Source organism: Panthera tigris, chromosome A3 (assembly GCF_018350195.1).
Source record: "Panthera tigris isolate Pti1 chromosome A3, P.tigris_Pti1_mat1.1, whole genome shotgun sequence".
In the NCBI taxonomy this organism is placed as follows: Eukaryota; Metazoa; Chordata; class Mammalia; order Carnivora; family Felidae; genus Panthera; species Panthera tigris.
Window position 1 is genome coordinate 127,120,750 of NC_056662.1, and position 16,925 is coordinate 127,137,674.

Sequence of the window (16,925 nt, forward strand, 5' to 3'; positions counted from 1 at the left end):
TCTCTCTGGCAGGGAGAAGGCAGTTAGTTCTGGCAAGTGTGGTCCATTGGGAGGAAAATGAGGCCCCATGAGTCACCTGTGTGGCTGGATACAGATCACTCCAGACCAGAACGCCCCTAAGGTTCCTCCTGCTTCCCATTTCCCCCCTCCCAGGGGGATCTGGCACCAGTGATCCCACCCGCCTTGACGCGCGTGGTCCCGTCCGGGGGTTCCGAGAGCACACACTCCACAGATTGCTCTGAGCTCGCTCTGTGGGGGCTGAAAATACATCGCATCCAAGTCTGGCCTTGCTCGGTTCGAATCAGGGGCTTTTCTCACAGCAAAGATTGACAGCCTGTTCTAGACAGCCCGGCTTGTCCTCCATACAGTGCCTATGGTGATAGCCAAAATAGGAACTATTTACTCCCTAGGTCCCGAAGAATGTACTAAGAATAAATACAAACTAGATCCCTCTTCCCGAATAATGCATGCCTTCATAACGGGCCTGTTTTCACATCCATGTTTTGAAGGCTTATTTTTTTCAGGGCCCACACATTACACACAAACCCATATCATATCGCCAAGGCACATTCTTCTTGTGTATACATACTTCTAAAAATACAAACATATGCGCATGCATCATAGACGTCTTCACACATATTCATGTAATAAAAGCCCGTAGCACAAACACTCCTACTTACACTCATTCATACTGGCCATATGTGTGTTCCCCATGCACATGGGAACACGCTATGCGTGGTACATAGGTTAAGACACACAGCCGGCCTGCACACCCCTCTTTCTTGCTTATGCTGTAGCTCCTTCCCTTGAGCTTCTAGGCAACATTTCCTGCTCCAAAAACTAACTTCAAGGGTGATTCTGACTGGACCCGCGGTCTCTGTTTCCCCAACACAAGACGCTTGCCCCTCCGTGTAAGGAAGTGGAGGGCTCCCGAACTCAGAGCCCGGGACGCTCCCATCCGGGACTGCACCTCGTCTTCTGTCTGTCCGTCTGGTCAGGCTACCCCTGCAAGGTGCATCCCTCACGTGGGGCCATCGCATTTCCTGGGGTGTGTGGCCTGACTGCCCGGCCAGGCCAGCCCTGGGCCAGCAGGGACTATGGACAGCAGGGTACTCTGGGGTTCCCTGGAGCTCGGTCTAGGGTTCCACCCATGTAGAAGAGACCATGGGGTTGAAAAGACAACCTGGGAAGGAGAACCAGACAGTCAGCGGGACCAAGGGTTTGAATGATACAAGTAGCCAGGAAGGAGAGGCAGGGCCCCTGGCTCCCACTCTCCTGCTCCTCCACAGCACTCCAGAGACTTGTGTCCAGTCCTTTAGCCTCCTTTGTTCTTACCTCTAAAACAATGAAAATGATAACTACCTGGAGAGGAGTCTGTGCTGGCTACGTGAAGTGATATATGCGAACCCCCCAGCATTGTGCCTGGTACCCAGAAAGTATTTGATAACCAGCATAATTTTCTTTCCTGATAACCAAACCCGCCTACACAGCCAGCGTGGCCGGACCTCTAGGTCCTAGACTGTAAATCCAGGAGAGGGCAAGCTCCCAGATTCTTTTGTCCAACCCCATCGCCATACAGATGGGGAAATGAGAGAAGGAGAGAGGGAGGGACAGGTCCAAGGTCACACAGCTGTGAGGTAACAGCTTAGAGCTGAGATCTCAAGCTGAGGACAGATCTTAGAAATCAATGCATGACAGGTGATGAGATGTGTTCTGAAAACCCAGATTTCCCTAAAGGGGGTCCCCTCAGGGGCCAAGGGGAAACCTAGCAGGAGACAGAGCCCTCCATCCCAATCAACAATTGTACTCTTCTTATTAAATTATAAAACATGACCGACGTCATCTGCACCAGCCATTTTATGGGTGAGAAAGCCAAGGCCCAGAGAGGGGAGGGAGGATTCATGCCAGACTCAGGTTTCTGGACTATGAGACCGGGGCTCTCTCTCATCTTTGTGACATCATGCTAAATAGAACAGTGTTATTAATACGCTCTGTGTGGTCAGAAGCGAGTCACCCAGGAAGCTTGGTTACGGCTTAGAATGTGTCTGATCGCAATGAACATACCTAGATTTCTCGACCCCTGGACACCACCTCCTCCATGAAGACTTTTCTGACCACCCCTCGGTCAGGGAGAATTGACAGCTTCCTCCACTGTGCCTCACAGCCATCTCCCCAGAATTTTTCCAGGATCCTCATAACTCTGCTTTGCATCAGTTGGCTTACATGCCATCTCCACTAGAATCTTATTAATCTCTGTTCCCTGAGAAAAGAAGAGACACAGAATCTGGCAGAGAGTAGATGCTTAGCCAACATGTGAATGGATGAATCCATCAATTAAACGATGAATCAAGCTTCTCCCCTAATGTATGATCTCCAAAGCTGATCTTCTGTCCATAGTAACTGCTCATCGCTGAGCCGCTAAACACAGGGAAGGCACGGCTGGTCCAGTGGCACTCGATGCCAACCAGTCCCAAAAGAAGCCAGAGCCACGCCCAGTACCAGAGCTCTGAGCACTCTGCTACTCTACCCTAGGGTATCCCATGGAAGCCGAGTGCCACCCACACTGTATGAAAAGGGTGCAAATGCTTTGCCCCCATTAATAATGGGCCCATTTCTCATCTGACTTCAGAGCCTGTGAAGCTGGTCCAGACACGGAGGCTTCAAAGGGAGCTTGGCGCTGGAATTGGCCCCAGAGGGCACAGAGCAAGACAAAACACAGGCCACAGTTTTTATACTGTGGATGGTATATAGGAAGTCATTGTTACCAAGAGCTTGCCCTGCCAAGCCTACCAGATTGAAGGGGCCAAGCATCTCACATCTCCACGTAGCTTAGTAGTTAGTGCACAAACTATTTTGGCTCCAAGGCCCAGCAGACTGAAATGGGAATTGCAAAATGGGATTTTTTTTTTTTCTCATGGAAAACTCCCTCTACCCCAAAAGAACACAGACTCTAAAATCAGGTCCACCCAGCATGGCTTTATAAACAATACACCAAACTAAAGTTAAGACAGAAAAGGAGAAATCTATTCTAACTGGGTGACTGCAGAAGCCTGATCCTAGAGGATCTTTCTCTCCCCTAGACTTTAGCCACCCCATGCCCCCCCCACAGCCCTCCTACGAGCCTCAAATTCAGCATTAACCATGCCAGATGGGAGCTATAGGACTGAATGAATCTCCCCACTAGACTGTAAACAAAATGTTATCTTGTTCATCTCCTACCCCTTCAATGCTTTGCACAGCGGTTCAGGCTCAGCACTGTTTTCTTTATTCATTGGTTTGCTGGTCAATTATCTGTCTCCTCTACTACTAGACTTTAAGATCCATGAGATAAGAGACATGTTCTATTTTGCTTGCCACTATATCCCCAGAGGCTGGAGAAGAGGTGAAAATATAGTTGGCACTTAAAGAAATATCTGTTGAGTAACTGTTAGATATTTGGCATATGTATGAACTTATGAATGAATGAATGAATGAATGAATGAAGTGTCCATCCATGTGGATGATAGCAGTAATGGAAGACTTTTACAAATGGGAAAAAGAAGCCAAAGCTGGTTATTCAGGAAATGGTTGAAGGACGTGGGGTTATTTTCACCAAGAAACTGAGACCAAAGGGAACATGTTGACTCTTCTCAAGTCCTTAAGGGTATCCACCCGGGAGGCAGGACTGTATGTATTCCCTGGAGCTCCAGGGACTCAGAGCAGGAATCATGGTTGCAGGTAATAAACAGGCAGAGAAAGAGACAGAACTAACAATCACATGGTTCCCACAGAGGAATGGACTGCCTCGGGAGCACACTGGACTCAACACGACCATTAGTCAGGGGGGTCCTTAACATAATCACAGTATTAGAGCTCTTAGCAATGCCCCTATTAGCTTATAGGGAGCTCTCATACAAATTAGGAAACCATCCCCCTCTGCGTGGACGTACCCCTACAGGCACATCTTGCCAGCTGACAGAGTCACCAGGAAAAAGGTGTCCCTTCTCGGGAGCTTCAGCTGGATTTCACCCCACCTGCTTCCTTACATGTGTATAGTGCCAAAAGTGCACAATTATTGGTGGCTGTCCCGTTGGGTAGACCAGCAGCTCCAGGGGTCCCCACACAAGGTGCTGTGGGGACATTCTTCATATGCAGAGTCCTGGGCCCTCCCCCAGAGATTCTGATTTGCTCATTGTGCTGCTGTTAGGCTGTTCTGTCTGTCTGGAGCTCCCACATGACGCCGGTGACCAAGCAGATATGAGAGCTGCGGGTGGATGGCTTCTGTGCGCTCATTCAATTTCAAGACCCTGGTTGTTCAGGACTCACTGTGTGGACCTCACAGCTCCTCCAAAAGGGGATTTCATTTAGAAACCAGTGTGTCACTTCTTCTTTTGGGGAAAATCAATAAAAAGCTTTTCAAAGAAAAATTCCCCCAAGCAATCCAATTTGAGAGACAAGAAAAGAGAGCATTGATTTAACCCAGCTTAGAATCTTAGCAAAGAGCAGCACAGGGCAAATCACACTGATTGTTGACGGAATGATGCCAAATACCCAAATTTTTAGGGTCATCAGGACAAAAAGAGAAAGAAAAGTTGTCACTTAGCCACTTGGCAACGTTGTGGAAGAGTCCAGTAGGTAAAGAAATATCTAGAAGAATGGCCACACCTCCTCCTCTGTGTTAGGGTCAGGACATGTTAGCAATGGCCAGGGAATGTTAGAACTGGCCAAACCAAAACAGAGTCTAGTCTCTGACCATTGTTTGAAACCCACCTTATTCAAGGCCAATGGCCCAGAGTGTGGTTGTGTCCCCAGGAATAGAAGGAGAGGCTGCAGGGAGGATAAGAATGGAAGCAAGATCCAAGTTCACAGAAGGCCTGACCTTGCCCCGTATCTCCCTGCTCTGAGAAGACTTAGGGACTAGAGACTCCTCAGCCATGCCGCATGACCTCAAGGATTTGACTTATTCCCTCCTGTCGACCTTCCCCTCTTCTGGCCATGCTAAGCCTCTCCCTCTCACTCTGTCCCAGTCACGCGTGATGCCCGCTCAGTGGCCCTTGTTTACAAAGGGTGCAAGAGGTTTCAATCCTACTTCTACCACTCATTGTCCATACCACCTTTGGATGAAGTTTTTTCCATCTGTATAATAGGATAATAAGTGTATCTGATTTTAAAGCAGGGTAATAAATGTGAGAATTAAATGGGTTAATGCATTTAAAGTTCTTAGGGGCGCCTGGGTGGCTCAGTCAGTTGAGCGTCCGACTTCAGCTCAGGTCACGATCTCACGGTTCGTGAGTTCGAGCCCTGCGTCGGGTTCTGTGCTGACGGCTCAGAGCCTGGAGCTTGCTTCCGAATCTGTGTCTCCCTCTCCCTCTGTCCTTCTTCCCTCACACTCTGTCTCTTTCTCTCAAAAATAAATAAGCGTTGAAAAAAACTTAAAAAAATAAAAAAAATAATAAAGTTCTTAAAACATTGCAGAGAACAGAATATGATGTGTTTGCACCGGTTCCTTTAAATCACCTGATTTTTGTGTTTGAGTGCCCCCTCCCCCTGTCCCCATGCCGCCCTGTGCTGCTTTCTCCCTGTGTACTTCTCACACTGCATGGTGATTGTTCCATGGCTATTGCCCACTCTGAGCTCCCTGTGGGAAGTGTCGACTTGAATCTGGATCCCCAACACGAACACGCCGTCTCGCCCACAGAGCACACTCCTGGTAAATGTTCGGGGAACGGATGAATCAGCAGAACATCCTATGACCTTATGGTCATAAGGCATTTAGACATTTATTTGAACCTCACGGCTACTCTATGAGATGGGATGAGCAATTTTTATTATTCCCATTTTAAAGCTTATTAAACTGAGACCTACAGAGAGTAAGTCAATCACTAGCGACTGGAGCCCAGCTAGGAAACAACTGCCACAGAGCAAGATATAGACGGAACTTTGGTCCTAATAGTTTTCCAACCATCCAGGACCCCTTGTCCACAACACCATCCTTCCTACAAAGATGCACTCAAGGAGGGCCTCCATGATGTCATTTGAGGCCTCTCATAAGCATTCTCAAGAGCCCTAAGGTACGTTATCCCGTCTGCTGCTTTCTAAACATCTTTAGTCCCACCAACCCCAGAGAAAAGGAGTTGGACAAGAAAAGAGAATTCAAACCTTTTGGGTATTCAAAATTGGCAAAGCACATTTTTGGAAATTTAGCGACTCCCAAATGGACAATTTTATGGTTCATTTAATTCTTTGAAGCAATTTACCTAATGACAAGTTCACGTACGAAGATTGGGAGTGGATTTTTTAATGTAAAAATGCCTGGAATGACTTGCATTTGGTCTGTGACCCTCCAGCAACATCCTCCACCACCCCACCCCCAAGACCACTCGTACCTTCTACATTGCTCAGAGATGCCACAAATAGAGAACTCCTTTTGCAGTGACAGAGATACAAATCGAACACAAACTATGCAGCTTTATACATAGGATGACCATACAATTTATTGCCCAAACCAGAACGCCTTTGAGAGTGGACAGAGGCACTATTAATAATTGTACTCGGATACGAAGGGTCAACCTGCACTTGCCCCCTGCACACCCAGAAACACAGTCACCGGCTTATACGGCCTCATCTTCCTGCTCTCTTAGCACATAAAATAGGGCACTTTACATGGTTATCTGTCCAGACTACTGAAAGTTACCTTAAATGAGCTACCATCTGCTTTCAGTTTTGCTACTGTTAATGAAAACATTTCTAAGGAATGAGACTACGCACCAGTACCTTCTACCTTTCTCTTGTGGTTTAGATTCATCTTTTGCCTGGTTTTCCCAGTTGACTTGCGGCGGCGTCGAGCGAGTGACCTTCTATAAATGATCACGGCGGTGTACTATACGATTAACTGTGACCGCCCACAGGGTAATCTGAGTAAGTTATTCTACCACTCTGGGCCGGGTTTTCTCAGATCTAAAATTAGGGGCAAAAACCAAAGGATCTTTCAGGTCTCTTCAAGTTCTAATACCTTCTGTTTGAATTTCCTAATTTGCTCCCAGGAGTGTCATTTTAATAAAGCTACTGTAAAAAAAAAAAAAAAATTTAAGAGAGGAATAAAAGACACACCAGGCAACTTGTAAGGAGCCCAAACGGCCCTAGAGTGGTTTTCTATGTGCAAAGGCCCTAGTTGTACTCTTGTGCCAAAGTAGGGGTTTGGCAACAAAGAGAAGACAGCATTTTCGCACCGTTAGGGTTTCTTCATCATCTATCCAATGGGCACTTCCTGCTCACCCGGTCCCAGAGGGGATGTGAGTGTGAGTCCACTGACTCCCAGTGCTCCGGGAGGTCAGTTTCTAGCAACTTAGAATAGGCAAGGCTACAAACGGGTTTAGGACAAAACATTAAATAAGAGGGTCATAAGGGGAAGAAAAGATCCCTTCGGGGAAGACATGACGGGGTCCAGCTTGACTAGGAAGTTCAGGGAACTGGGAGAAGCTTCATGAAGGAAGCATCATTGCAGACTTGAACGATGAATGAAACTTGAAGGTTCAGAAATGTAAAGGTGGAGAAAACGGTGTGTACAAAAGCACAGAGGTAAGAAAATATGTTGGCAAGAGCAAACAATCAGATGTACCTGAGATATACAGCACTCAAAAGCAGAGTCAGCGTCTCATTTATCTTTGCCTCTCCAGAAGCTAGCATATGATAAATGCTCAGTGATGACTGACAGATTGTAGGAATAAATGAATGGAAAGTAATAGAAGATGAAGTTGGGATGGTCATACTTCACTTGGTAGAGTACCTGCCCGTCCCATAGTAGGTACTCGGTATTTATTGAGTGCATGTTGAATCAATGGATGGATGGATGGATGGATGGATGGTTGTGGGGGCCTAAGATCTTGGCAGTTCTTGAAACGCCAAACTAAAAAGCCCGGACTCGTTCTGGAGGTAACGGGAGCTACCGAAGATTTCCTATAGGAGACCGTGGGAATGATAACTGGATTTAAGAAGGCAAATCAGCCAGTATGCAGGAGACGCAAAAAGGGGGTCTGGCAGCAGGACGCTATTTTTTCACTCTTGTACTGACAAACTGTAACTGTAGCTCTCACAAGCATCCCGTGATAATGAGTTGAAAATGATGTACAAAAAGACAACTGAAAGATCTCATCAGTGGTCACAGAATTTTTTACCTGCGACCAAAGGTGTCTCAACATTTTTTGTTCTCCACTTAAAAATTGGCTGTGGTGCAACCAAGTCTTCCTGAACCAGGGGTTACTGGGTCTGGTCGCTCGTAGGGGAGAAGGATGAACAGGAGGAGGGACAGGGAGGACCACCGGCGAGGCGGGCACTCAGGGTTGTCTGGGCACGTCACACCCCACATCATTTAGTCTCCAGAGCAGCTGCCTCTTCCTTCAGTCCCTTCCCTCGAACACCACGGCGGGGGCTGGCCAGTGACTGAGAGAGTGGGTGCAGGAACCAGGTGACCTGGGTACATATCTTGACTCTGTCACTTACTGCATAAGCCTGGATGAGCTCCTGAACATCCATTGGCCAGTTCTTGGAGCCAGTTCATGGGCTGGTCATGCCTGTGTCTTCCCAAGTCGCTGCCCACCAATGTCACACTGGGACCTCGAAAGTGGGCGCGGTAGGCATACGGACGTCACGGAAATTGGCAAATGCTGCAGATGGGAGCTTGTTTTCCTTTTGAAACAATTTTTAATGTCTATTTTTTAGAGAGAGCGCGTCCGAGCGGAGAGCAGAGAGAGACATCCGAAGCAGGCTCTGCACCGTCAGCGCAAAGCCCCCACACGAGTCTCAAACTCAGGAACCGTGAGATCATGACCTGAGCCGAAGTCGGGACGCTCAACCGACTGAGCCCCCCAGGCGCCCCAAGGGCTTGTTTTTATGTCTTTCCCAGAGATCAGCTGTTGACATTTACAGCCCACCGTCCTCTCCGCTCGAGGTGTCCATAAGAATAACAACACTGTGGTCCCCGTAGGGTTATTATAATTAAATTAATTGATGTGAATAAAAAGCTTACAGCAGTGCCTGGCACACAGTGAGTGTTCAATGTTAGGTGTTATCATCCCGGGCGTTTGTGTCCTTGAGCCCAAGAAGAGAAGGACTTCTGTATGCACCCCCCCCCCCAAGAGGGCTGGTTATTCAGCTCTGCCCTACCGCCCAGCACCAAGCCCAACACCTCGCACGCAGTAGGTGCTCAGCGAGGGTGGGCAGGGCCCAAGTCCGCCCTCAGAGCAGCCTGCGGGGCCCCGGCATCGGCGTTGGTCTCCGAGGCCTCGCTTCGTTAATTAACAGACCCGGCCTAACTTTGACTCCGTGGCCTGATCCTCTCCTGCGTCTCCTTCTTTCTTTCAACCCCAGTTCTTTAACAAATCCTTCTTTTCAGGAACGGGAAGCTGATCTGTTCTGGGGACGTGCCAGGGGAGCGGTGCGCGCTGGCACCACCAGCGGCTGTCATTCTCAAGAGACAATGGGATCGGGGCGCCAAGGGGGAGAGTTCTCCACGCAGCGTTTCCCTGCTTAATCCGCTCTTGTGGCTGGCACACAGTCAGCAAAGGAAAGGAACCAAATTACCCGGGCGGCTTTGGCAGGCTGCAGCACTGTCAGGAGGCCAGAAGTTAATTCCCTCGTCTTCCCCCGTGCCACCAGCTCAGGGGGCAGGTCTGGCGAGGCTGGCTTTCCGCGTGAGTCCGTCAGGTGGCGGGAAGGGGAGAGAACAGGAGAGCAGAGGGTGGGCTCGTCACGAGTGTGGCTCCGCAGACAGGCGGACGGACACGTGGCCCGCTCTAGTCCCGACCCCACCCCAAGCCTCAGCACCAGGTTCTGTCTGATGCGCGCGGGGAAGGAGGAGGGCCCAGCGCCTGCGGCCCCCACGTGGCAACGGGGGTGATCTTAGCCACGGGGGGACCAGGGCGCGGGGCCCTCTGACAGAGCTCTCGACAGCTCAGCCTGGCACCAGGAGAAGCTGCCGTGGGGCCGGGGTGCCCCACGTCGCCGGTGGAGGAAGGGGAAGGACTGAACACCAGCCTGCCCTGCCGCCAACGCCCCCACCGGCTGCAGCTCGGGTGGGGGCGGGGCCAGGGAGGAAGCCTCTTTCAGAACGTGAAACCCCACACAAGAGATTTAAACCTTTCTTAATCATGCGATAAGAGATATATGTTATCTCATATCCCACTGTAGATCCAGATACACGGAAGCTTACTGAAATAACTCAGACCCTACCATGTGCAACGCACTCTGTTTTCTACTCTATTCTCTACTCTTCCATATTTTCCAACGCAGCTCTTGACTTGCCAAGCTGACATCGGGACTCACTAACAAAGCCACAACCATTGTTTGGAAAACACCTTGCTGCCTGCCCGGGGTTCACCTTCCGTGGAAGGAGCCACCACGTACCCCACTTGGTCCTGCTTTCCCTCTGAATGCCAGACTACATCTTGGTGGTAATGGCGTGGGGTTTTACAAATCCAAAGGGGTCGCTTCACATCGGGTTCCCCAGAGGATAACCTAGGGGTTCCACTGAGGTCGACTGCAGTGGAGAGATCTGGGGGCGGGGGGTGTGAGGCCATCCCGGGTGAGAGAGGATGAGGCTATCCGGGGCCCGAGAGAGATCAACGGGGCTCGTAGCATCCCCAGAAGCATGCTTCTATCCTGGGCCACAGGGATCCACATGCAGCAGGGAGCAGACCTTGAGCCCCATGGGTCTCCTTCGGCCCCAGCAAGTTGCCTGTCATCCGGGGCAGGTGTCCCAGCTCACGGGTGTGCCTGTGTCATGGGATCAGGGCAGCCCCTGGGCAGAAGAGCCCAACCCTGGGAAGGGTCAGATCGGACTTGCCTCAGGGCCTAGCCACAGTGAGTGAGGCTCCCAGCTGCCCGAAGGGTCCCCTCCCGAACGGTGCAGGAGGAGCTCAGAGCATCCCGTTTACCACCCCAGCACCAAAAACGCAAACCTGTGGCATCCCCCTTAGGACAGAAGACACACGATGCGGGACGAGCCACTCCAGCCACGTGAGCTTGGGGACACTGGCTTTCCTTTTGGAGGCTCAGTCTACTCGCCTTCAAATGGGCAGACTGGATCAGCCCTGTCACGTGAGCAACAGATGTTGACGTGCTTGGTAAGCTGTGGCTCTCTACGCAATTTATAATCGGGGTCGTGACGAGATACCAAACATTGTTCTGATTCTCTTTTTCCCCTCATCACCCCCATCAATATTCTGATGTAGCTGAGGCCCCGGAGAGGGTACATGAATCACCCAAGATCACCAAGCCCACAAACAGCAGGGCTGGGAAGCCGGACTCGGCACCACACGTCCCCCCGCTGCCGCACCGTCCCCCGGCTCGTCTGTCTGCCCTGCGCCCCTTGCGTTACAGCTCTTGTTACCATGTGTGCGTCCCGTCCGAGACCGAAAACCTTAAGGACAATGTCTCATTCATCTTCAAGAAGTAGCAGGGGAAGCACAGAGCGTGAGGGCCACTGGCATTTGGTAAATGCCACTGAATTCTTAATGTGCCACTGAATGGCTTATTCAAAACGAATGATTGTTGTGCTCAGAGATAGGAAGTCTCTTACCGATTTCCCCACTTCTCTGGACTTGCTCCCGCCCCTGAAGGGTCTCTGTCCTTCAGAAACAGGACTCTTGCACTGGATCACTGGTATTCCAGCTCTGTGCCCACGTTCTCAAGAAGTGTGGTCCTCGATGGGCAGGAGACCTGATTCAGCCCCATCCCTCGACTCCACAGCGGCCGTCTCCTGTTTTACAAGGCACGTCTGCCTTCAGGAAGCTTCCTCCGAGCAGGACAGCCGACGCCAGTGCCCCTCTTTTGCACCCCGGGGCCTTGAATGTCTCCACCACTCGCGGGGTACTGATGGCCCCTACGGCACCACCGTAGGCTGGCGCGTCTTTTCGGGTGCATTACTCTGCCAGGCTAGTGTCAGCTGCTGCTGACGTTGTTGTGCCTGCCCGGTCCCAAACATCTGGGCCGCTCGACACCATGGAGCCTTCACATCTGGAGTCTGCCCCCAGACTTTCACTCTCGTTCCATGGCCTCTACCGTCGGTCCAGTGAGCAGGTGGATGGGCTGCCCTGTGTTTAGACGCCAGGCCCCGTCTCTTCTCCAGGGGCCGCTGACTCTGGCAGGCCCTCCCCCAAACACAGACCTTCTTTCGGCAACGCTGAGCCTCTGAGCCTCTCTCCCCTTCAGCCGAGAGCCATTGTATCAGCTGTGATTTATGTAAAGGCTTTTGTTGGACTCCTGGTTTTGACAGTCTCTGTGTTGTCGAATGGTAATAATTACGGGGCCTTTTATCCTTTATTTACGGGACTGCTCTGGGGGGAGAGAGGCCTGGGGTGGGGGGAGGGCTGCTGGGGGAGGCAGACTCGCTTTTCTGAGCCTCAGTACAGAACCAAAGGAGGAAGGGTCCTTTGGAAGTTATAAATAGCAGCTCCTGAGAATAAAGAAGTCACCTCTCCAGGCTTCGGGAGCTCGCGGAGGACAAAGGACGGTCGGAGCTGGGAACACGGCGCTTCTTCAGGACTGACAGGGCTAAACAGAATTTCCAGGGCCCGGCCCCTTGTTTTCAAAAAGCTGAATTTTGTCTGAACTCAAGCTTCAGGCTGAAGTGAGGGGAAGCAACTTTATTGCCATCAGCTAGCCAGTCTGAAAACTCTTGAGCCAGGGAACCTTCTCGTTGCATCACGAACTCTGGTCGTCAAGAAGTAGTCGCTGAAACAGAGCTGAAGCCAATCTCTGTGAGCCACCTTTCGAGACCTTTTATGCTCACTGAAGTCCCGCATGCCCCTCGATATTTCCCAGCCTCCTGTGCAGCTGGGCTGGAGTCTGTGGCTGAGTTTGGACAAGCAGTGGGGTCTGGTCCTCCCCAGGCCAGGTCCTTGACATCATCCCGTGTGGCCGCTGGGAAGGAAGGAAGCCGCGTGCTCCTGATGGCCCCGCCACATGGACGGAACCAGGATCCCCCAGGCAACCATTAAAAGAACACGACTAGGGAGGACTCCGTGTCCAGCGGCAGATGTTAACGTCTTCGAGAACTTCACCCGTGTCATATGAGGCCACCAAAAGGTCAGGGTTTGTTTGTTTCTGCGCATAGCCGGCCCTGTCTGACTAGCTACCGCTATTGTTCTAAGAATAGGCTGGACATATGGATGACTAAGGCCTGTGCCTTCAGAGAGCTCACAGTCTGATGGAGGAGGCAGTCAGATGACACAGTCCCAGGGCTTGTTCTCGCACAAGCCCAAGGCTGTAGAAGCACAGAGAAATGGCACCTAACCAGACTCGGGGTGCCAAGCTGAGCTTCCTGGGGAAAGGAGATACATGCAGCGTCCCAGAGGACAGAGCAAGACTTGGCCGACGGAGCAAGAGGGAAGGGGACTTCAGACAGGGACAGAAAAGGCAAAGCAAGGCAATAAGGCATGCCCAATTCATGGGAGAAACTGCTCACGGCTTAAGGCTTGACCTCACTGGTCTCTCACTTGACCAGGCTTTAATCCAGCCTCAAGAGCCCACAACGCTTGTGTCTGAGAGAAGCTCCTCCGTCTGCAATGGCTGGGGTAGGCTTTAGCAGGGAGCTGGAGCGTAGATCATGGAGGAGTACCTATGGGACATGGCGGGTGGTGGCCTGAGTGAGCACTGACCCAGGATGCGGAATTCTTGCTGACACGGATCCCAAGACCGCATTCCCAAGACAAATGACGAACCCAAATGACGATCCCGAGGCCAATGACGAACAAACCGTAAGGTGTGCCTGAAGGTGAGCGAGTAAAACTTTTCCACTTACGCCCAGCTCAGGTCCTCTGTCCTCCTTTTCTCCTTTACCTAAGAATCCCAGGTAGCATCGCCAGAGAGCAGAAGGCTGGAAGAAAGCCAGACCTGGCCAGAGTCCCCAGCTCTACCTGGTTTGAGCAGCTGGGTTTCTGCTTACCGCAGAGCCTCCGAGTCTTGGGGTACAACGGCGGCCAGAAGATGGACCTTGAACGTCTGTTGCAAGCTTTGTGAACCCCCTTCTCCATCCCTCCGTCAGCACCATGCCTGGCAGGAGAGAAGCCCTAATATTTGTTAGAGACTATTATCACTGCCATCTCTGTTATCAAATACCTATCCCATAAACAGAGGTGAGATGCCCACAGACGAAAGGGATTGTCCAGAAGATATTCTCTGAAGACGCAACCTTACCCCGTAGGAAAGCAGTGTCACCTTTAGCCACATGATCCTTGAGAAGCCAAGCTCCTCAGACCCGGGCTCCCTGTGGATGGAGCAAACAAGCAGGGAGTCCGCAGAGAGGTGCTGTCCTGGAGGAGGACCCTCACTGGGAGCACCCGGACCTCTCCAGGACAGGACAGCGATGGGTGGTGAGATACCTACAACCCAATGTGTGTCCTACAGAGCAGGCATTGAGCATCCACCCAGGGAAGAGAAGAGAAGGAAGTGCCCATCACCCACCAAGGTCCCAACTCAGATGATCTCATTTGCTCTTCACAACAAACCCATGAGAAAGCTGCCGTGACCCCCATCTTACCATTGGGGTAACTCAAGCTCAGAGAGGGTAAGTTACTTGCCCACGATCACACAGCTGATACGGATTTAAACTCCCACCTTAGCATGCCTCCAGGATGCCTACAACCTGCCCTTCAGGCCTCTGGGTAGACAGAACAAGTGTAGGCTCCTGACCCTGACCTTGATTCTGGGAACCCCATCTTAGCATATGAGTGAGTACAGAGTGACAGTCCTGCCATTCTTGTCCTTGCCTTTAATCATAACAATGAGGACAAGGCGGGGCAGCTGCGGGAGAGGAGGGGGCAGACAGGAGAAGAGGGAGGGGGTAGTGGGAAAGGAGAGAGAGCAGGGGAAGGTGGCCCTCGCTCGGCACCTGCTGCTAGCTCAGTGCTTCGTGCTGTGCCCTCACTGTCCCTCCCCACAGCCCCTACATGGGGAAGTGTTCTCATTACCTCTTCCCAGAGGAGGAAACGGAGGCCTGGAGAGGTCAGGCAGCTTCTGACAGGTTCCACACTCAGCTAGGTAGCAAAAGCTGGCTCAGTGCCAATACCTGTGTGACTCCAGAGTGCCAGCCGTTAGCCAGCCCGAGCTGGAGCTGCCTGGGGAGAAGGCCAGAGGGAAACTCGCAGGGACCAGTCAGGCAGTGGATGACGAGGACGCCGTGTAGCATGCTCGGGGCCTCCCAAAGCCTCCCAGATGACATGGCCTAGAAGAATCCACGACCCTCCTCAGATCCCTGAACTACTCACTGGATTCCTAACACAACCACCGTGGGCGGAGCATACCGGCCTCTTCACGGCCCCGCAACCCTGTGAAGTCAGTGTTCCATTTTAAAGACGAGGACGCTCAGGCCCCGAATCACTGGAATGATCTCCTCAGGGTCAGTCGGAGGTAGCTGGTCTGTCGAATCTGTCCCCCCACGCCAGCCCCCTGTGAACGTCTCTGTCGGAGGATCTACTCCCGTGTCCGATGGTTTTATTTTTAACGTGCCTGTTTTCTCCAGAGATCTGGGAGCCCCTCACGAATGGAAACAGTATCTCTGTCCTCTCTGAATCCCAAGCTCTGAACACGAGTCTAGCAACAACAGGGGTGAGCAAATGGAAGGATGAAGTGAAAACTGAACTCTGATCCTCCCTCCCCGGCTGCCCTCCTCCCCAGCCTTCTGCAAGGAATAAAGCATGCCCTTTCCACTCCCAGAAGAAGACAAGAGCTCTTATGACACAGCGATCACTGTGAGCAAAAGCTGTCTAGTGTTCGGACAGCCCTGCCTTCTCCTTTTACATATGGGACAGCTGAGACTTGGAGAGGGGACGAGGCTTGCTTGAAATGTCAGGGGTCCACTTGGGCTATGGGGACGTTCTCTGACCCTGCCGCTCTATAGCTGTGTGACCCCATGCCAGTTGCCTAACCTCTCTGTGCCATGCCACGGTAGCCTCACCTATAAAATGAAGGCAACCTTCCTGCCTGTGCGGCAGTTGTAAGGTGTAAATGAGGTGATTTATGGGGCAGAATCTTGATGATTTCCTGGTACGGCCCTGGCCCTGGCCCTGGGCAGACCCCACTCCTCTGAATCCCGGAGACACTGTCTCTAGATGTTACCCTCACTTTCTCCTTCACAGCAGCACCAAGAAGGTGGCCAGATGGTCTCAGGATGGAGGCCTCTGGGCTCTTGGGCAGAAGAAAGATAAGGCTGTTGCAGGTCTCCTGCCATATATTTCTGCTTTGGGGATTCAAACGATGATAACTCCCCCTGCTTTTTCTCGGAGACGACTGGGTGACTAGACTGCATCTACGGATTTTCTGAGATGTTTAAGATTTCCTATAAAAATCTACAAGAATCTGGGGGTACCGTTATTAGGCCCAAAGTGAAGCGGCTCGTTTCCTTCCGTCGGTGTGAATGAGATCACAGGGCTTTATTGTTCCCCGGGTTAAAAGGTACACTTTCCCAGCAAGCGGAGGGCGAGTCATGGTTAAAAAGAACGTCTCCGACAAATTTGCTAAAAACCAGATTATCCATCTTGAAGGAACGAGGGGATCATTTGAATGCATCCCTGCTTCTCGGCCCATGGCGGCTTTCTCCTGCCTCGTGTGTGAGCACCCTTGTCCCTGCTCAGGCAGCCTCTGTCTGTGAGATCAGAATTCATTAAACTGTGCTTAGTTCACGCTTTCTGTGCCATTAGAGCCGGAGAGCTGTTTGAAATAAGATTCCCGCTGATGAATGGCTCCGTACCATTATCGGTGACAATACACCGCAGCCCCTCCACACCGGGCTGAGCGCGGGGGCTCCTCCCAGCGGAGAGGTGGGCCAGGCCTGAGGACGGGGACGGGAGAGTGCCGGTGGGGAGAGCCAGCGTTCTCCACGACAGGGGCCTGTTCCTTTGATTCTGACGAGGAGGGACGATGGCTGCAGCTCTCTGTTGATGTGTCAGTGG